We start from the raw sequence: 22,794 nt of genomic DNA, 5'->3' as shown, positions 1-22,794 counted from the left end.
CCCTGGGATAAACTTCACTTGATCTTTCAATATAGATGACAATATATAATATTTTTGTCAGGTTCATTTTGTCAAGAAGTTTTCACATCTGTGTTTATAAGAGAGATTGGCTTTCTTTTCTTAAAATATCTTTGCTTGATTTTGGTATCATGGTAATGATGGCCTCATAGAGTGTGTTGGGAAGTGTTCCCTCTTAATTTTTCGGGAATACTTTATGGAGACTTTTTATTATATCTTACTTAAATATTCAGTCAAACTTACCCAGGAAGCCATTTGAACCCGAGTATTCTTTCTGGGAAGGTTTTAACAAATACAAATTGTTAACTAGGTACAGGGATATTCAAGTTATTTAATTCTTCTTGAGTGAGCTTTGGTAGTTTGTGACTTTTGAAGAATTTGATAATTTCATCTAAGTTGAATTTATTGGGATAAAGTCATTAATAATCCCTAAATATTTCTTCAATGTCCATAGTATCTATGGTGATATTCCCCCTCTCATTCCTGATATTGGTGATTTGTGTCTTCTTTATTTTTTTTTTATTTCAAAGTATTATGGGGGTACAAATATTTTTGGTTGCATGGATCACTTTTATAATACTTTAGTTATGGTTATAAGTGTGCCCATCATGCAGATAGTATTCACTGTACCCATTAAGTAGGTTAGCACCTATCCCCTCCTCCCTACTCCTTCCATTGAGTTCTACTTCCCTTTATGCACATGTGTGCTCATTGATTAGTTCCAATTTAATAGAGAGTACATGTGGTGTTTGTTTTTCCATTCTTTAGATAATTCACTTAGGATAATGGTCTCCAGTTCCATCCAAATTATCCTTCTTCATGGCTGAGTAGTATTTTACAGTATACATATACCACATTGTTTCCCTGATTAGATTAGCTAGATTTGATTGATCTCAAAAAACCATCTTTCTGGGCTTCATTGACTTTTCTGTCTTTTTTATTTCTATTTGATTGATTTCTGCTCTTACCCCTGTCATTTATTTCCTTCTACTTTCTTTACATTTAATTTTCTCTTTGTTTTGCAGTATCTTAACATGGAAGCTTAGGTCATTGATTTGAAACTTTCTTTTCTTTTTTTTTTTTTTTTTTTTGAGACAGAGTCTCGCTTTCTTGCCTAGGCTAGAGTGAGTGCCGTGGCGTCAGCCTAGCTCACAGCAACCTCAAACTCCTGGGCTCAAGCAATCCTACTGCCTCAGCCTCCCAAGTTGCTGGGACTACAGGCACAAGCCACCATGCCCGGCTAATTTTTTATATATATATATTAGTTGGCCAATTGATTTCTTTCTATTTTTATAGTAGAGACGGGGTCTCGCTCAGGCTGGTTTTGAACTCCTGACCTTGAGCAATCCGCCCGCCTCGGCCTCCCAGAGTGCTAGGATTACAAGCGTGAGCCACCGCGCCCGGCCGAAACTTTCTTTTCTAATATAAGTGTTTAGTGCTATAAATGTCCCCATAAGCATTACTTTATTTGTATTCCACAAATTTTGAAATTTGGGAGCTTATTTCCATTTAGTTTAAAATACTTTTAACTTTGCTTATAGGTTATTTAGAGGTGTGTTTAGTTTTACAATATTTAAGAATTTTACAGATGTTTTTGTGTTTTGGGCTTCTAAATTCCATGTGTTCAGACAACATACTTTATATGACTTGAATATTTTAAAATTTATTTAGACTTGGTTTACAGCCCATAATATATTTTATCTTAGTAATCGTTACGTGTATGTTTGAAAAGAATACACATTCTGTTCTTGATGGGTGTAATATTTTATAAATGCCAATATTATTAATGTAGTGGTATTGATAAAGTCTTCTATATGCTTACTATTTGCAAACATCTATCAATTATTAAGAGAGGTTATTGAAATTTCCCACTATATTCATAAACTTCATTATTTCTTTTTATGGTTCTACCAGATTTGTTTCACATATTTTGAAGCTCAGTTGATAGGTGTAATATGTTTAACATATTTATGTCTTCTTGATGAATGGATCTTTTTTGTGTGTTTAGAAAACTCATCTTTTTATCCTTGGTCATTTTTTTTTGCTTTAGAAATCTACTTAGTCTGTGTTTATTCCAGCTTTCTTTTGATTAGTTAATTATGGTATATTTGCTTCCATCTTTATTATTTTAACCTACTTGTGTCTTATGCTTAAAGTACATTATCTTTTAGGCAGTATATAGTTGGTCTTGCTTTTTATGCAGTCTAAAATATTTGCCTTTCATTTGGGTTGTTTAGTTCATTTAAATTTAATGTGATTATTGATATGGTTGTATTTAAACTTACAATCTTAATATTTGTTTTCTATTCCCTTTTCATTTTTTTCTACATTCTGTTGATTGTATATTTTTTTTATGATTTCATTTTTCCCCTTTTTGGTATATGAGCTACACTTTTTTTAAATGGTTACTTTAGTGTTTTTATTATACAAATTTAACTCATCACAATGTACCTTCAAATAATATGTCACTTTACATGTAGTCTTAGAACCTTATTATATTATAAGCTTTTTTTCCATTTCCTTTCAGCTTATGTGATCTGTGAGTATGTCATACATTTTACTTTTACATTTGGTATAAAACCCACAATACATTGTAATGGCTTTCCCTTCAAATGGTTGATTATATTCTAATGTGATTTAAAATATAAGAAGAAAATATTTTATATTTACCCACCTATTTACTATTTCTGGTGTTCTTTATCATGTTGTATAAATTCAGACCTTCATTGATATTATTTTCCTTCTGCCTGAAAGATTTTGCTTAATACTTATTATAATATAGGACTGATAATGATGAATTTTTTCTGTATGCTTTACAATGTCTTTATTTTCCTTCTCCTTTGAAAGATACTTTCACTGGGTAAGAATTCTAGGTCAAAAGTTGTTTTCTTTCAGTACTTCAAACTATCAATCTGCTTTATTCAAGCCTGTATTGTTTCCACTGTGAAGTCTATTGTCATTCTTATATTTAATACATGTTCTTCTGTATATACTGTGTCTTTTTCCTATGATTGCTTTAAGATTTTCTCTTTATCCTTGATTTTAATTTGATTATAATGTCTCTTGGTGTGGTTTTGCTTGAGATCCCTTAAGAGTTTTGTTTCTGGGAGTTTATGTTTTTCATTCCATTTAGAAACATTTTGAGCTTTTTTTAAAAAGTATGTTTTCCCTCTCTCTACTCCCCTTTGGAAACTTCAGTTCATCTATATTAGGCTGCTTAAAATTTTCCCTCAATTCACTGATGCTTTGTTAAATTTTATTCGTCATTTTTCTCTTTATATTTTGCTTGGGACACTATCTATTACTATGGCTTCAAGTTCACTAAACATTTATTCTGTTCTTTCCAATCTTTCATTAATTCCAGCAAGAGTGTTTTTCATGTCAGATATTATTTTACCACCTCTAAAAGTTTGATCTGGGTATTTTTAATACATTCCTTGTATCTCCTTAACACACTCAGGTTTTTTCCTATTTTCTTACGCATAAGAACATAGTTTCAACTGTTTTAATGTTCTTATTTATTAATCTTGTCATCCATATAATTTGGGGGTAACTTTTGATTCATTGGTCTTTTGGCTCATTACGGTTTGTATTTCTTAGTCCTTTACATGCCATGCAATATTTTTATGAGATGTCAAACTTTGTGAATTTTGCATTGTTAAGTAAGGAACATTCTTTTCTTTTCTTTCATAAATTCTTGGGGCCTGTTTTGAGACACAGCTACGTCACACTGAAATTCTTTGATCATTTCAAGCCTTGCTTTAAATTTTATTTTAGCAGCACGACAGCAGCCTTTAATCTAAAGCTAATTTTTTCCCACTGCAGTTGCAAAATCTTTCTTAGAACTGAGCACAATGCTGAGCTGTTTCCACGTTGGCTGGTGGTCAAACTATTCCTGGCCTTGTGTGAGCCCCAGGACTGTTCCTTTTACTCTTTTTAAGTAGTTCTTCTGGACTAGACATGTGGGCCAGAGGACCTTCTGATGGTCTCTTCATCTCTCTCTCTGTGCAGCCCCCTTCTACCCATAAGTCTTCCTTGTGACTAACCACCTTTTCTTCTCTGAGCTCTGCACATTGTCTCTTCAACTCCAGTTTCTCCTGGGTTTCTTCTCCCTGTGCTCTAGTCATGCAACTCTCTGTGGTAAGCTTGGGCCGCTGCAGGGCACACATTTTTTTGTTTCTTTTCCCTCAAGTCTCATTGTTCTGCACTGACTGCTCTCCAATATCTGAAAATTGTTGATTTGTCCATTTTTTATAGTGTTTTAATTGGTTAAATTGGGAGAGTAAATCTTGTTTCATGACTTCATCTTGATTGAGAGCAGAAGTCAATAAATGGGTTTTGAATAAAGAATAAATAAATTGAATATAATCTGCTGAATTAAAAAAGAAAGAAGTGTGGGAATAAAACAGTACTGGTTATTTATGTCAGAGAGTTTATGAAATGATATTACATGTGTGAAAGTATCTAGCACAATGCCCACTATAAAGTCTTCATTCAACAAACGTTAGTTTAATGCCATCCATCTCTGCCTGAAGGCCAAGTATTGACTGCAGATTTAGTGATCTAGACATTCATCTGTTTCGCCTCAAGTGAAATAGAAAATTCCATCCGTAGCTGTATGTATAAATTCATGCAGTAAAGGGCTGAGAGGACTCCTTCTATTTTATTCTTTGTTCTATTTTATACTTTGACCCAGGGGGAAAAAAAAGTTTGGCTGTCCCTGTGTGGACTAAGACAACATCTCCAGCCTAATTTCCAAACCACCTCTACTAGCAGCCTCCTCACTGTAATTACTTCAATGTTGTGTATCTGTACTTTAGTTTATGTCTTTCCTAAGTACGTAAAACTCTTCCCAGTTCTTTACCTAGCCCATTTGGTTCCTTCTTTACATCCCACTTTATGCATCCCCCCAATTGGCCTTCTCTAGTCTATCAAGCGAGCTGAGGGCTCTCATCAGTACCTGCTTCTGTCACTTACCACATTGTTAGAGGCAAGGACCCTCAAAGACCCTCAACTCCCCTATGACTTGTCCTACGCATGAACTTCGCCCTGGAAAATTCCAGCTATAGCTCCGAGAAGAATGCAGTCCATGACGTGCTGACCACGGAATGCTCCAGGATGTGTTGACTGCAAATGTTCCGGTTGGAGATGAGTAATCAGTCAAAAACAAGATACTGATAAGACACTGATTAGGGCTAATCAACCCAGACCCAAGCCTCATCATCACTACTCTATTTTTTGTTTTGACTTCCTTGTTTTTGTATGCCTATAAAACCTACTAAAAATCTAAGTAAAGCAGACCTTGACAACCATTTGCTTGGTCTCGTTTCTCTCTCTCGCTCATCTCTTTCAGGCACGGTCCCCCTCGCCCCCGCGAGTAACAGAAGGTCCCGCGGGCCGGGACACCACATTGAATTAAAAGTATTTGCATTCCAATCTCCTTCTTAAAATGTTGATATTCCTGTGGGTAGGGACGGTAACATAATCATATCTATATTCCAAGCCTCTGGTGCAATGCTGGGGATATAATTAATGGGAACTCAACAGAGATTTTGTGTCTTGTGCTGAAAAATTCTATTGAAAATAAGCCTTAAGAGATGTACTCAAACCCACACCAATAGTTCATCATCAGCAGGGTGTCCATTCCCATTGTGGAAAGTCCTGATATATTGCAGTTAATTTCTCCCACTCGTTTGAGTACCCAAATGTCAGGAGCTGTCTGTGTCCAGGGTGCTGAGATGTTTCTTCATTCCATCATTAATGACTTGGATTAGGACTTGAAGCAAAACTACAGAACAAATTAAATCTATACAAAGGTGGAGGCATTCATGGTGAAGTCCTTACAGCAAAGAAAGCAGAGTACACTCTTGAAGCGAGGCAGCTTGCCTTGACCTATTCACTGGGATGCGTTTAGAAACTCAACCACTTCTTCTGGAACTTCCCACAACACCCTACTAGCAGCACTATCCCTGACCCACTGGCATTGGCACTTTCGGGGACTTGGTTTTACAGAGTTCAAGCTTCTAAATCTCCACAGTTCCCCTTACCTTCCTAAGTCCTGTGGTCCTTTCATGACTCTGCCTTCTCTCTTACAGACCCTAGGATACGAAAGGGCTCAATTTTCTCCCCCAGTGGAGCTTGATAGATTATAAGATAGAGAAAAAAAATCCTGCTGCTCTCTGTAAAGCTAAAAAGGGACTGAAATCTGGGAAAATATCTGCCTATCATAGCAGGAAGTGGAAGATGACCGTGTTTTCATTTCCACATAATTTGACAGAAGTGAAAGGAACTCTGTAGATCTAATTTATCTAGCTTATATCAGACACATGCTCCAAAGAGACATTCTTTTTTTGAGTAATCCAGGGAAGTTAATCAACTTGCCCAAGGTCATAGAATTAAAAGTGGAAAAGCTGGAATTGAAACCTTGGTTGGCTGGCTCTTCTGACCTCCATGGACACCCATTCTTGACTATTCTACACTGTAATGAACGTAAAACATTCACTAGAAATTTTTGCAGTCCATGGATTCTGTTCATTTTTACTGATTTCTTTTGATGTAGATAAACCATTGTGGGAAAGTTGTATTATGATATAAATGATTACTACTTATAAGATAGGGGTTTTTTTGTATAAGCAGCATGTATGGACCCTGAGTAGTAGGCCTGGTATACAATAGGCATGCTATTTCATTTGATTCTCAGAAATATGTTATCAGATGGTTATAGTTGTTGTAGTTATTTTTATTCCCATTTTACAGACAAGGAAACTGAAGCTTTAAGAAGCATAAGTAACTTGCTTAAGATCACACAGCTAAAATTCAATGGCATTAGGAAGCAAAAGCAGGTCAGAATGGCTCCAAAGATGCTAACCACTTGTAAACTGTGTCACACACAGAGATCTATGTTAACAGCAATAAATTTTTTCTGCAGATGACTTTTCAGGAACACCCCTCTCATAACAAAACTTGCTGTGACAGCAGCCAAGACAATAACAGTCCCTTCCATTAGGATTACGCTTTCCTGCTCACAAGGCATTTCCTTATATTGTTTTTGTTTCCTCACAACTTGAGGCTTCTCTGGGCTCCTGAGGTTTTCTCCCTGGGGCCTGACGTGTCCTTTCAGAGACAGAGAAAGTGTTCTTGCAACTTAGTTCTTAAATCAAACCAAATAAATGTGAAGAGTGGGTCCTAACACAGGGTTTGAGTGGCCAAGATCAATCTTTCTTTACAAAAAATAATAAGACTGATGGCATCAGGAATATAGCAGTAAATAGCAAATTAAGGTTTTCATTCTGCTCGCTCCTTATTTTTCTTTAAGATGATACGGAGTGTTATTTAAGTTGCTCACAATCACACATCTTAATTGATAGACCTCTTCCTTATGTTTTGTTCACAAGAATTAATGTTTGTATTTAATATCATACTGTCATTATCTTGTTTCCTCTACACTGAAAGGAGTTGTCTGTTATTTGCAGGTGTGGAGGGCCAGCTGGAAACACAATTCCCTTCTCTCCTTCCCTCCTCCCACTGATCACTAGTTATTACACATAATTACATGGAAGCGTGTATTAGACTTTATTATAATGCATGACAGTGTGCTTTAAGTAAATTAGAAATTTGCATATCAATTCAGAGAAAAAAAAACCTAAAATGCCATTCAGGACCTCTTATTTACATCCGGAGGATTCCTAGTTTTTAGGGAATTGCTTCTCGTCTCAGGTTGATAATCAGAGTCTAAAATTTGAAAGCACAATAAAGCCAGGGCAGGGAGGGGCTGTGGGGGGTGACGGTGGGAGGGATACTCTGCATCCTGTACTATTTTTCTTCCTGTCTTTCCTCCTCCTGTCTTAGTAACCAGCTGGGCAAAATGGTTCCTTAGTAACCAGGCAGGTCATACATTGGCTACCTGGGGCACTTAGTGTTTACCTTATAAGGTTTCAGTTCCCTGGAGCCAGCAAGTAGCTAGCTGGAGGTTTCAGTACTTCTACAGCCAAAAGAAAGCAGGGTTGTTCAAAGCGGACACAACCATATTCCCTGGAGTGTCAAAAAAATAACAAGTCACAGTGAGCTCCGCAATTAACTCCATCCTGGCCCTGCCTGCCATTTTTTATGCTGTTCCCTTTATCTTCCTTGGCCCTGGAGAGAGTAGAGCCACACCAAAGAACTGCCTGGGGACTTCTAGACCATGGTTAGGGGCACTGGAGGTGGCCAGCTCCAAGCAGGGGGAGGGGAAATAATCTTGTCTCCTCCAAAATTGGCTATGTGGATGCTAAATCATTCCTGATGGAAACATGTGTCCCTCAGCTCATTAAAATAATTTGTAAAGTATATTTTTGCCTTTGGAGAGCACTGGAGGCTATCAGAGGGTGTCATTTTCTATAGCAGACTTCTTCACAGATTTTATTTTGCAAAGGCTTTGTTTCAGCTCCATCTATATTCATTTGTAGATTCAGAAATTCGAGAACTTGGAAAGCTCTCTTGGGATTGTCTTTTTTAAAAAAAATCTATGTAATCTTTTTCTAAAAGTATGATTTAAACTTTTCAATTTTTCACCTTGGAAAAAATGGATTTTTTAAAAATTACATTTATTTAATACTAGTAATAAATATATATTTCCCTGAATTTAAAAATATCATCTAATAGGCAAGCGGTTTTCCAATGGTCATATGCAGCTAAGGAGAAACTTCAAATGATATTGGCTTTATGATCAAATATGTCTATTTTGTAACCAGAATAGAAACTGTTGGTATTAAGTTGAACCATTAAGAATTTCCTGTAGTTGACCTTTTTTGATCTACAAAAGCAACAATTTCATATACTTCAACCTAAAACACCTAACCAGTCAATAACCTTTTTGTTTCTATAACATAGAAAGGCAGTATTTATTCAGTCTGTTTGTTTGTTTATACCTTTGCCTCACTCCATAACGCACTTGAGAGGAATGATGCCATTTTATAATTGCTTTTTCCCCCATAGGATTAGAAATTACAACAGTTAGGAAGAAAAAGCAACCAATATTCTTTTGTTGTTATTGCTTTGTTTTGCTTTTTTTTTTATTTGTTGTCAGGCAAGTGTCTTCAGAATCATTCCATCGGCTGAAATGTACTAAGATGGTTTAGAAAGGGCACAGCTGCCCAGTGCCCTGACAGCTGGGTGGTCTTTGGGGCAACCACCAAGCAGCACACACCAAGTCCTAGGAAGAGCTCTCCACAAGAGCTACACAACAGCTGCCCCAGGACAGAGAACCACAATCAATTGAAAGAGTGGGAAATAGGAGAGAGAGAGAATACAATTGTCTGTATTATCATTTCCTAGGAATACCAGCAGTAATATGCCTGGCATCCCAAAGTGCCATGGACTCAGTCATGTTACCTGTGTAAGGACACACATTCCAATGCTTCCAGGTCACAGGTTCCTACAGAAGGTGATGAGTAACGGAAATAATAAAAATGGGAGAAGGGCTTGTTCTGTAGGATGAAAAGTTGACTTCCAGTTTGAAAGAGGACAATTATGTCCCACCTTCAGTCTCCTAAAATTTTTATCTCCACACAAGGTACAATTCTTTTCACTAAAAACAAGGAATGTGAAAATTAGAAAATATTAATCAAGTCGCTTTCTGCTAATGTGGCTGTTTCTATACGTCTTTTATTTCTTCAGAAATAGGACTTTAAATATGTATCATGTAATCATATATGAGCGTATATAGACATACACCCCTACCTTTGTTATAAAACCTCAGGAACCAGATAAGTGAAGAAGGATTGAAAGAATTTCTAGAGGGTCTATTGCAATTTAGAGATAAGGATACTGAAACCAAACATCATATTAGGTTGGAACTAGAATCCAGTACTCCAGTACTCACTCCACTACACCACACCCATTACACTCAATAAAACCAACTGAATTTAAAGCAAATCAAGTTCTCCATCTTCTGAAAGAATTATTTCAAATCAACTTAAAGTAAATACTATAGCAGAAGTTGCAAATTGGTTTCTGACATTCATTCTCCTGTCCTCCTTAGTAACAAGTAAATTTTTAGCTGCATGAATTGTCACAAAAACTGTATTTCTGGGCCGGGCACGGTGGTTCACGCCTGTAATCCTAGCACTCTGGGAGGCCAAGGCGGGCAGATTGCTCGAGGTCAGGAGTTCGAAACCAGAAGAGCGAGACCCCATCTCTACTATAAACAGAAAGAAATTAATTGGCCAACTAATATATATATATATATATATATATATATATATATATATATAACATATATATAAAAAAAATTAGCCGGGCGTGGTGGTGCATGCCTGTAGTCCCAGCTACTCGGGAGGCTGAGGCAGAAGGATTGCTTGAGCCCAGGAGTTTGAGGTTGCTATGAGCGAGGCTGATGCCACGGCACTCACTCTAGCCTGGGAAACAAAGCAAGACTCTGTCTCAAAAAATAAAAATCGTATTTCCCAGTCTCCCTTTCAGCTGGCTACATGGTATATGACAAATTTCTGGCAATGAAATGTAAACAGGAGGGGTTAGTAGATTTCTAGGAAGTTTTCTTTAAAAGGAGGTATAGAGCTTTCTTTTTACCTTACTCCTTCCTATTACCAGGAATGTTAATGTCAGCTCAAACCCTAGTAGCCATTTTGGCCCAATAAGCAACCTGTTGTGGATGGCAGAGCAACAAGATAGAAGGAACCTGGGTCTCTAATAACTAGGGACCCCTATCTACATCTAATCCTTTCTCAGTTAAAGAACTGAGAAAGAAAAAAACTTCTTTTTTACTTGAGCCCTGGAGGGTTTTTTTTTTGGGTTTTTTTTGGTGTTTTTCTGTTGTACTCAGTCAAGTATAATCCTAACTGATAAAAAATATACTCAAAGTATATAACCTAAAAGATCTTAGAATATTTTAATTAATGTGACTTAATAATGGAAAAAAGATTAATTTAATCTTGATTTCGCACTTCCATTCTCATTCTTGCCCTCTGGGCATGACACATGTCAAAAACCCCACCAGGTACCAGTATGCAGGGCAAGCTCTTTAATGGGAGCCAGACAGGCAAAAGTTCATTTTTTAAAAAAATCTGCATCTTAACTTAAAAGCCTCACAATCCTAATTACATCATTTGGTTCTTTGTTTATCAGATGCATAGAGGCCAAAGTAAAATAGATGTTTCAAATAATTTGTAGATTCAGATAATTTCTGTGTGTGTGTGTGTGTGTGTGTGTGTGTGTTCCAGTAAATCATCATACTTTGTTTATTTATTTAGAAACCCGAGGAAAAAAATGTTTGCACAACACTTATGAAGAAACATCATTTCAAGTAAAAACAAAAGTCATACACTGCTCATCCTTATCTGGTTTGGTTTCTCATCCCTAATTTTCATGTTTATCTAATCTATTCCTTCTTCTCTTTGTGATCAACATTTCTGCCTTGAATTCTTAGCTCAGAAACTAATAAGTCCTATGAGAACAGGATAAAATAAGCTAATAACAACAGAAGTAATAATAATTTTACTTTTCAATGTGCTTTTATACAAAAAGCTCCAAGTGCCTTATAAATTATATATACAGAAGTCACTTAATCTGATACTAAAAGGTTGCTACTCTTAAAAGGTAATTCTTTGAAATGTTGTACAGCAGAAGGGAAAGTCTGCTATGTCCATGTACAATTGCTGGAGTATTTTTAGAGAAGTAAAGTGTAATTTCCTACCCAGTGGCACTAAAAGCTTTGAACAATCCCTTTTAAAAATCATCAAGGGAGCTTTTAATCACCAGAAGTCGTCAACTCTTTGTTTTGGGTCTGATCCAATCAAAGTGGAAACTTCAACCATAGAACAGCAGGCCAAATCATCAGGGCTTATGAAGTTAGCTCGACTTCATTAGCCATAGTCTCTTTGCCAATGACTATGTCGCCTAAGGAAAATGGAAAAGAAGATGCAGAAGGCAGGCAAAAGATGTTCCTCTTGCAGCTGATAAGAACTAGACTGTGGAAGGTTCACAACTGGCTGCACTGTGCAGCCTTTTGCTCCCTGTTGCCAGTTCTTCAGCCCAAAATCTGAGAATCAATCTCAACCCTACTCACTCACTATAGAGGACAATAGTAGGGAATGTTCCTTATACCTCTTGGCCACTGGTCAACTTTTCTCAACCTTTGAAGACCATGGTCCAGCTAATTGCTGCCTCTGCTGTGAAGCCTCCAAAATGCAGCTACACCAGGGATGATTACTCCCTTCTCTGAGTTGCCTCAGCTCATTTTTCATGTGGATGTGTCAATCCTACAGGGATGTTTTTGAATCTTTCTCCTCCCCTAAATAACTTGGTCTTTATATGTTGTGACTGTATGTTATATTTCAATCCCTAGAAAAAGGCATGTGCACAGTAGGTGCTGAGTTTTTATTAATGACTAAATAATCAGCTGTCAACTCTGGGCTATACAATTATAACCTAACAGACCTCCCTGTGACCTTTCCTGCCCTCCATTCATCTATTCTAAATGCAGCAGCCAGAGAGCTTCTAAAACTGAAGATCATGCCACTAACACTTCCCCACTGCATCTCCCTCTTCCATTCCACCTTCACCATCATGTTTTTCCTCCTCAAGATCTTTATATACTTTAATCCCTCCAGTTGGAATGCTCTCCCCTACACACTATTCTCATTCTTCATATCTCAGGTTCAATGTCACCCACCTCTTCAGAAATCCCTCTAGTGTCCACCGTGTTAGGTTTGTTATCTCTGATCATTCTTTTTCTTGGGCCCATAGATTTTTTTTTCTTTATACTTTATTACAATTTAAAATTATTTTGTGAGTTTATTTTTTATTGATAGGCTTCCTAAATAGAATGTAAGTTCCATTAGGGCAGGGATGGTGTCATTATTATTCTCCACTATATCCTCAGCAAGTAGCCAAGTGTTTAGCAGTTTTAAATACTCAGCAACTATGTGTTGAATGAATAGATAACACAGTGTGGGCTTTTCTACTAAAGACCTGTGTTCTACCAAGGAGATTGCCACTAGACTAAAGAGAATATCCATGTCAGATCAAATATGAACAGGTTGACAGTCAGAGAGAATAAGCAACTAAAATGAATATTTGTGAAAGTTAAGAACTATTAGAAAAGTGAGGCTTGCTAGTATGGATGCTATTTGCCCATGTAAATAAATAATTAGAATTTGCTATATGCATCTCAAAACAGAGTTCCTCTCATTTTGCCTCGCTACCTCAATACAGATGTCCTCTCTTCTAAGAAGTCTCTCCTGGCTCTCACCACTGGGGTCGGTGCCCTTTTGATGTGCTCTAAGGATATCCAGTGTATCCCAACAAGAGCAGTGAAGTGGCAGAAGATGTGGGTGGGAAGAACAGTTAGGAATAGATTGTGTGAGTCTTTATGTTGCATGCTAAGGCATTTGGAATGTATTTAGTGAACCACAGGGATATAACCAAAAGTATAATCAGATATAGAAAAAAATGTTCTGATGAATCTGTGAGTAGAGTGGATTCAAGGAAAGGAGGATAGGAGGTGGTTGATAGGCTACTACAGAGGTCAAAGACAAAGATGATGAGGATCTGAACTAAGACAATTAATGGCAAAAGAAATTAAAAGATGGATATGGATACAGGAATTATAAGGAAGGTAGAGTCTACAACACTAGGCAATCTTTTTATAGGAATGAACCAAAACGTAAGTTGTTCAAGAGAAGCAGCTGGGTTTGCAGAAATGATAATGAATTTTACTTGAGACAAGTAGAGTTTGAAGTGTTGGGGGATATCCAGGTAAAAATATTTAGCAGGCAATTGGAGATTCATAACTGGAACTCAGGTAAGCTGGAGATAGAGATTGGGAAGGAATTCATTGGTGATCATGGTTTATACATAGATGACTTTGTTGATGATCATACATATATACAATGAAAAATGATAGACATAGTAGCTCAGGAATTGATCAGAATAATCTCCAGAGCAGAGCAACGTAAAATAAAATGGCATACTAACAGTGAAAACAGACAAACATGTGCTTTATTATCAATAAATAACAAATACTCATATGAATTACCAAAACCAAAGAAGAACAGTAGCTCATTAAATCCTGTTTATTTTCCACAGTTTTTCTTTTTTCTCTTTTATTTCCTAAACATAACCACAATCTTAATCCTAACTCTAACTCTCTAACCATAACTCTCTAACCCTAACACCCTAGACCTAACCCTAACCCTAATCCTAACCCTAATGTTGCCTATAATTTCTAACATTTGGTCATCATCTTGAAGTATCCAAGAGAACTCTCTCTGATTCTAGAGATACACATATAAAATGCTACAGTTCATTGAAATGCACTAATTATGCACTAATTTGCTAATGTGTTCTAGATAATGGCACCTACTGCACTATAATGAAGATAAGTTAGTTTGTATTATATATTTTGTTTCTTTTACTTAAAAGGATCCCATTACAAGTTTCACAAAGCACACTAACACATTCTTTGTATTCACCTAAATCCAATAATGAATTTTAGCTATTTACAATATATGGTAATACTGTGATTGCGTTCAACTATTAATAACTTACTGGAAAAAAAATAGCATTGATGGGAAAACTAAGAGAGCACTACTGTGAAATTATAATAAGAACATACTCTAAACCCGGTACTATTCTTTCACTCATTTGTTCCCTACAATCACCACAGGAAATATTAACATTATCCCAATTTTATACCCCCCCCAAAAAAAAATAAAGCACAAAGAAGTTAGTAACTTGTCAAGGTCACAGGGCTGATAACTAGTAAATCTGAGCTTTCAACTCTATACCTAACTCTCTCTAAAATTTTCCAGGTCTTCCTATTTAGGAAACATTGAAAATTTTAACAATTCTTCCAACACAATGTAGGAGCTAACAAATTAAATGCCGACTTAATACCTTAATAAATAATGCATAGACATTCTATCATATCATGTCTATCACTTCAAAATTTTACTGTGCTGACATTCTACTGCTCCCTACTTAGCCAGTCCATCAGCCTCATGCTAACTTCTTGTTGTTGCCCATTCTGTCCTAAACACAGTGGTTCATCATGGCAGCACTGCCCTCACTAGCAGTGCAGAGTGCCTTACCTCTTAAACTTCCAGTGGTCCAATAGGTCAATTCATGTGTTAAATTCAGAGTTCATAGTCCCTGTTCCCTGCAGAAGAAGCTCACACAGGGCCATTTCTTAGGTGTACAACCTTGAAGTCAAACAAGGCCCCATGCTCAGGAGAACCCCATGCTGGATTTTATGCTCTGCTGCCATTGCCTTGAAATTTTTGAACAAGGTACTTACATTTTTATTGTACTGGGCCTTACAAATTATACTACCAGTCTTGAGCTCACAAAAGTCATTCTAACTTCCCTTCCATCCTTCTCTTGATGTATCTTTACAATGATTTATTTAATTATGTCTGGGATAAAATATAAAGGAAGAAAGGAGTGTTATGAAAGGGAAAAACAAACTACCAAACTAGTCGGGAAGATTAGGGAAGCCCTCTTAAGATAGATTTTGCCTGGATTCTGAAGGATGGGTAGATACCAACAAGGCCAAAATCTGAGAGGAGCACATCACAGGCTGAGTCCTGAAGCTTGAAGTGCAAGGCGGGCAGGCAGGACTCACAAAGGGTGTTTAACACGGTGGTGATCAGAACCACATGAGGCCACCAAGGAAGGTGGGCCAGATCATGGAGGGACTGTGTACCACGTAAAAAATTTTGATCTTCATCCCAAAAAGCAATGGCTGGCTATTTTAGCATTTAAATCCAGGGAGTGACAAGACATAATTTTTATTTAACAGGGTCACGTGGAGGCTTCCCTTCTTTAAACTCTGAGTGACCTTTGCCCAGCATTAACATTTACCTCATCCGCAGCTCCTTGGCCTCATGGATCTCCAGCTCCAAATGTCACTTTTTCACAGATAGCAGGCGACTTCATCTACAATTCTGAGAAGGCTGAAGCTTCCTGGCTTCATTGTCTTCATCTCCCCTCCCCTTCTCAAAACACAGTCCTCATAACCTTAAAATAGCTTTGTGTTTATTCATGCTTCCCTCTCTCCTCTTGTCTAGGAAGAGATGAAGCCTTCATGTCTTCCCAGGTGAATCTTTCCAAGCACACTCTGAATGCAACCTTCTTTCTTCCCCACTGGGCCTCACTCCCCACCGGATGGAACAGAATAATCAGGTCTTCTTTTTCCAGCATCTGAGATCTCACATTATCCAACTAACTCACTGCTCTCTCTCCTCAGCCTATAGCTACAGTTCTGTGCTTTCAGGGAAGGCAGGAGAATACCCTTCTCTTGAACTGCCATCCCCTCTTTTTCTCTTTCCTTACCAACCGATTTCTTAAACTACTAGTCTAAAGTTGCAAGCTCTGCTCTAATTCTATGGTTTGGATTTGCATCTCTCCCTTGTGTATGGCATCCAAGACTCTTATCTCCAAACGTGTACCTGTGTGATTGCTTTTTTGCAGCCAAGTAAAAGCATCTTAAAATGACATTTTTGTTTCAATCCATTGCCTGAGCTTGTCAAGATCTTTCAGATCCTTAGTCTGATAGCCTACATGCTATTTCCTTTTCCTTCCAGTTGTGTGTGATCTACAACTTTATAATGCATGCCTTCTGTGTCATAACAACCTTGTGAGTGAATGGGCATGTGTGTAAAGTAAAATTTAACTCAGGTTCAAGAAACAGCCTACTCCACCCACAGAAACTATATTGTAATTCTGTGCCCGTTTTCACAGTCATCCTTCTGTAGTTACATTTTCCACTGATGGAGTTATTAATGCATTCAAATTTCTGCTTAATAAATGGAAGATTAAACTACTGCTATGACTTCTAGTGCCAGAAACATTAGCAAAAATCTAATTAAATAAAATTATTTTTTTTAAATGTAAGAAATCCATAGAGTATACATTTGAATAAGAAATATAGATATAGTGAATAGACAAAAATATTTTCATGGCTGAAAAATCTCACGAGAAACAAAAGCACAAGAGTTTTACGTCCTATCAGACAGTCCTCATTTTAGGCAACAATGGTTTTCCCGGCATGCCTCAAGGCTTGTGCTGCCTGGTCTCATCAAAGCAGGGAGTATGACCAGAGTCGGCCCATTTGTGTACAAAGGTTGCCCTTACAGCCACATGAGAGGGGCACTGAATGGGATAGTACTGAGATTTCAATGCCTATTCAACCTTTTGCTTTTCAAAAATTCTACAGGCCTAAAGCTAGGCAAAGAGAGGATCTAATAACCTTGCCTCATAATTAGGGTAATCTTTAACAGAGCATTGTATCTGGTTTCAATAACTACATAGCAATTAGGCGATTATTAGTGCCCGGTAAAAATATACCATTAAGCATTAAGGAAAAAATACAAATGAAGAATAATCACACTGTATTTTACATGGAGTTGTAACCCGAAGCATAATAATTATCATGTACTATAATCTCCCGAATATAAATAACAGTGTAAAGACAAAAAAATAAATAAATAAATAAGAAAGAAAGAAAAAAATAAACCAATCTGGACCAACTAGGAAGCATATGTCACCTAAAAGAAGTTTGGACAATTAGTGAGAATCAAATAATAATATGTTATACTGATGTATACAGTGTGACTCCTGCCAGCAAGTCCCAGGTACTCTACCTCTTGGATCCATCCCTGCTGCTGCTGCCCCAGCCCAAGCAATAGTGTGTTGCTTGGACTTGTGCAGTACTCCAGTACTCTCTTAAGTAGTCTCCTGGCTTCTGGCCTCTATCTGCTCCTGTCCACTCTCCATCCTGCCATGAGAATTTTCTTTCTGAAATAAAACTCTGATCATATCACTACCCAATTTAGACATCCTCCAGGGTTCCCCACTGTTCATAGAACAAATTCCAGATTCTTTAGCATGATAATCAAAGCCCCTTCTAGTAAACCCTCACTAACCTTTTCAGTCTCACTTTTAGCAATCACCACCCTGATTCATCCAGCTTCTACACTCACATGTGCTATACTCACCATGGTACCACCCTCAAATATTCTAGCCATAGTGGAAAGTCTACTAGGTTCTTTCACCTCCCTGCTCTTGATATTTTCTCTTCAGACAGTGGAGGGAGGTGCTTAGGAGCATGACTCTGGAGCCTAAATGCCTAGGTCCAAGCTCAGCTGTGCCTCTTCTTTGCTATATGACCTTGGAGAAGTTATTTAACTTCTTTGTACCCAGTCTTCTTATCTGCAAAATGGGCATATATTTAAAGTAAATAGTACCACATAGTACTTCTGAAAGGCTAAATGAGTTATCACAGGTACAATGTTTAGGACATGGTGAGAAGTATATAAGGATTCATTTTTATTATTATCACTGACTCTGCCATCACTTCTCCACTTGGCAAATTCTTAGTGATCCTTTAACACTCAAGTCAAATGACATTTTTCTGTAAGCTTCACCTCTCCTACTTTCTCACCATTAGACATTAGGCACTTCATTTTCTCCTCTCCCATAGCACAAAGAACTTTAATCATATAATCAAATGGCATTAACTCATTTATTGAACACCTGCTATAAGCTATGTAATAACTACAAATAAATAAAGATGATATGATAATTACCATTACTCAGATAAGAAAACTGAGAATCAGAGAGGAAAATGAATGTCCTCCATATACGAGTAGGTAGAAGAATTAAAATTCAAAGTCAGCCCAGTATGATCCAACCTCAAACCCTTGTTGCACACAATATTGTCACCTAGGTACAACATTCATTACCCTGCATAATAGGTAGGTGCTTATACATCTGTTTCTGTCCTAGAATATGAGATTCATCAATGTTTGCCCTTTAATCACAAGCAACTTTCACAAGGATCAGCACTTTATATGTGCTTAATAAGTGTTTATAGCTTTTGACCATACTTTAAGGGAGAGCTGTCCAAGAGAAATAGAATGTGAACCATATGTACAATTTTAAATTTTTTAGTAGCTGCCTTAAAAAAAGATGAAAAGAAAAAAGCAAAATTAATTTTAAAAATATATGTTATTTCACTCAATGTATCTGCAATATCATCCCATGTAATCAATGTTAAAATGTTAATGATATATTCTAGCCTCTTTTTTTCATTCTAAGTCTTCAAAATGCTATGTGTATTTTACACTCACAGCACATCTCAATTTGGAATGGCCACATTTCAAGTGCTCAGAAACCACATGTGACTGGCATCTACTGTATTGGACAGAGCAGACTGAAGAAATATAAACTGTAAAAATAAAACTAAAAGGGAATTTCATCTCCTCTGTGGAGGTTGACTCAAACAGTGCAAATAGACAACACACATACTCAATCTCACCAAGTTCTTCTACTACACTCAAACAATGGCACTATTTCCCACAATAGGCCATTGAGGCACAATCCTTTGGGATTCATGGTTACTTTAGCTCTTCACTGCCTTTGACAAAGTCCACATGGGACTACCGAATGAACCTGTTAAAAGTTTTTAAAGCTTAAAATTTTTAATTTATGATTAACCTTTTAAATTTAAATTTTTTAAAAATCTTTAAGTTTTTTTAAAGATTGAAATTTTAAATCACTTTGAATTTTGTTAAGTCCAAAGTAACTGGGCTTACCTACAGTGTTATTGAGCTCCCATGGTCTGCCAGACACTCAGGACTAGGGAAGAATTAAGCACACACCTGCATAAACAGTTCTTGATTTGAATCTGTCCATGGGCTTTTCCAAGTTCTGTCTTGTGTCTGGACCATCTTTGCATGCAAGATTTTTAATTAGAAAATTCCAAGTATTTGGCTTGATACATGGCTAAGCACCCAATGATTGTGCCTTGAATCATTGTTTGGCAGCCAGTAGACAGTAATGGAATGAAGAATCTCAAGGAATTTACCATGTATTTGGACAGTGGTTCAAATGTAGGAGACGTGACTGAGGAAGGATTGATCACCAAAATCTTCAAGGTTGAAATAAAAATGGAGCTAGAAATAAACTCTTAAGTAGAGAAAGAGGATGAAGAAGAACATTTTAGGCAGAAAATTTAGGCGCAGGAAATGTTTTCATAGATACTTTCATAGCACTTCATATGTACAAGGCACTATTCTGAGAAGTTTTCAAATGCTAACTCATGTATACTTCACACAACCCATTAAGGTAGGCTCCTTTTTACAGATGAGGAAACATGATTAAGAAACTTGGAAAGCTTATTCTGCTAGAAATCAGCAGTTTTGAGATTTGAACACAGAGTCTCTAGCTCCAGGGGCCATTCTCTTAAATACTATTATTATGTTATAGCCAAGTCTTTTGGACTATCCTGGCTTATATAAAGAGAGATATAGGTTAGTTCAGATTCAAAGTGTCACATAAAATGTTAAACCACTAGATTGTGAAAAATGGCGGAGTAGGGGTGCCCTCCTGGCTCTCTGCTCCCAGAGCGAAAAGTGAAGAAAGAGGATAACCACACGTGAGCGATCTGTACTTCCACAGGATCAGCTTCACAAGCCTGCAGGCATCCCCCGGGAAATGGAAGGATAAGACAGTCTACAGCCTAAAGCAAAGGGGAATCGGTTATTCTTCCGCAAAAACCCAAGGAATCAGAGATACACAACAGGGAGGGAGCAAGCCGTGGTTTAAGCTGCTGCCGCCCGGCAGTGGCATCAGCCCTGTCTGGCGCTAAGAGACGCCCCCTCCTACACTGAGCTCCACTTCCACATAGGCTGGGAAGTGCCTGAAGTTGGTGGGAAGTGGTACCGCCAGAGAAAGCCGTGTGGAAAGGAGACTAGAGCAGGGAATACTCTTGAGTTCTCCAGAGCACACAGCTGAGGCAGTTTAAGGTGGGGGAGGGTCCGAACCCAGCAGCCACTCTCCACACAACAGGAACCAGAACCCACTCTGGCATCTCCCTGCAGAACACTCCCAGGTCCAGGTCAAGAGGAGTATACACAAAAGGAGGCTTTGACATTGGATGTAGATGAGGTTTTGGATAGTGCTGAGTGGCCAGAGTGCTCAAAGTTAGACTCCTTGATCCATCGGACCCCCCTCCCTCTGCTCCTCCAACACCTCTCTTGTCTCCCCATTCCAGCGGGCTGACTTGGACTTGGTGTTTGAAGGGGAGGTGCGGAGAGAGTGCTGGTACGTGCCTCTGCTCCACCAATCTGATATTTGACGGTCTCTCGCAGCACAAGTGGCACTGACTCTGTGCTCAGAAAGTGGAGCCCACCTGGGCAGGGCCTAGCTGCAAAGGAAGCTGCCTTAGGTGGATATAAGGCAGAGAGAATTCATGTTCCATACCCTCCTGCGACCTGGAGCCCTGCCCTTGGCTCCAAAGTTTATGTGCGCACCTTGGAGTGGAGCTGAGATAGAAACTGTCCCCGTCCCTGCTGCTTATCTCCATCTGTGTAATTAAAGAGGCAGAAGATGGGGATTGGTGGGTCTGGCTGCCTGCCTGTGGTTTCTGGACAGCCTCTCCCTGCACAGGTCTCCTGCGCTCAGTGTCCAGAATGCGGAGCCCGCCTGGGCAGGGAGGAGCCATAAAAGAGGCTGCCTTTGGTGGATATAAGGCAGAGAGACTTTATGACCCACACCTTCCTGTGACCTGGGGCCCCACCCTTGGCGCCAAAGTTCCTGTCCCCGCCTTGGGGCAGAGCTGAGGTAGAAGCTGTTCCCTTTCCTGCTGCTTATCTCCATCTGTGTAATTAAAGAGGCAGAAGATGGGGATTGGTGGGCCCAGCTGTCATGCCTGTAAGTTTCTGGAGTTTGAGATTACAGAGTAATCATAGTTACTCCCTATCATAGTTACTCCCTCCTTAATCTAGGGGTTGAGAGCGATCTCGTGCTCACAAGAGTTATCTAACCTCCAAATCTCTGAGCAAGGAGCCTAAACCTATTAATCTCAATAGGTATAAGGTGAAGACATTAGACCAAAGACTACCCAACAGAATCAAAATCCTCTAAGTCACTACAGGACCAGACCATATATGCCCATCCCTGCCCGAGATCAATCCTAAGGAATATCAGAATTTAGCCTAAACCCAGCCCCAGCACCTCCAGTCCTCAATAAAGCATCCAGATGAGAAAGAACGAGCAGAACATCACAGGAAACATGAAGGAGAAGAGAGAAAAGTCACCTCCAAAAGATAATACTCAATCCCCATTAAACGACACCAACTTACATGATACGATTAAACTGACGGAAGAAGAATTTCGAATATGGATTGTCAGAAAGCGCAACGGAATTGAAGAGAAAATAGAATCACAACACAGAGAAACCTCAAGAACAATATAGGAAATGAATGAAAGATTCTCCAAAGAAATTGAAATTATTCAGAAGAACCAAGCAGAAATCTTGGCAATGAAGGAAACGATCAAGAACCTCCATAATACAGTAGAAAGCACCAAAAACAGGAAGGACCATGCAGAGGAAAGAATCTCAGAGCTTGAAGATTATGCCTATGCGCTAAACAAATCAGAGGAAAAAAGAGAACACAGAAACAAGAAACAAGACCAAAGCTTGCAAGAAGTATGGGATTATGTAAAAAAGCCGAACCTCAGGGTGATCGGGTTACCAGAAGGGGAAGAGCTGGAAAACTTATTTCATGGAATACTCCAGGAAAACATGCCAGGCCTGGCTAGAAATCTTGATATTCAAATACAAGAAACACACAGAACACCTGGGAGACTCAACATGAAAAGGCAATCACCTCATCACATGGTCATTAGGTTGACCAAAGTAAATGTGAAAGAAGCAATACTCCATTCAGTGAGACAAAAACAACAATTTACCTATAAAGGAAAACCTATCAGACT

General features: G+C 38.2%; 1 long non-coding RNA gene across 1 annotated transcript in view; it reads right to left on the bottom strand.

Annotated features, from left to right (window-relative positions):
* LOC142869988 (uncharacterized) overlaps positions 1–22,794 on the bottom strand; it is a 228,720-nt gene that overhangs the window by 181,685 nt on the left and 24,241 nt on the right. The window lies entirely within an intron of this gene.

Source organism: Microcebus murinus, chromosome 3 (genome assembly GCF_040939455.1).
Source record: "Microcebus murinus isolate Inina chromosome 3, M.murinus_Inina_mat1.0, whole genome shotgun sequence".
Classification (NCBI taxonomy): Eukaryota; Metazoa; Chordata; class Mammalia; order Primates; family Cheirogaleidae; genus Microcebus; species Microcebus murinus.
This window is presented reverse-complemented; position numbering and strand designations above follow the sequence as displayed.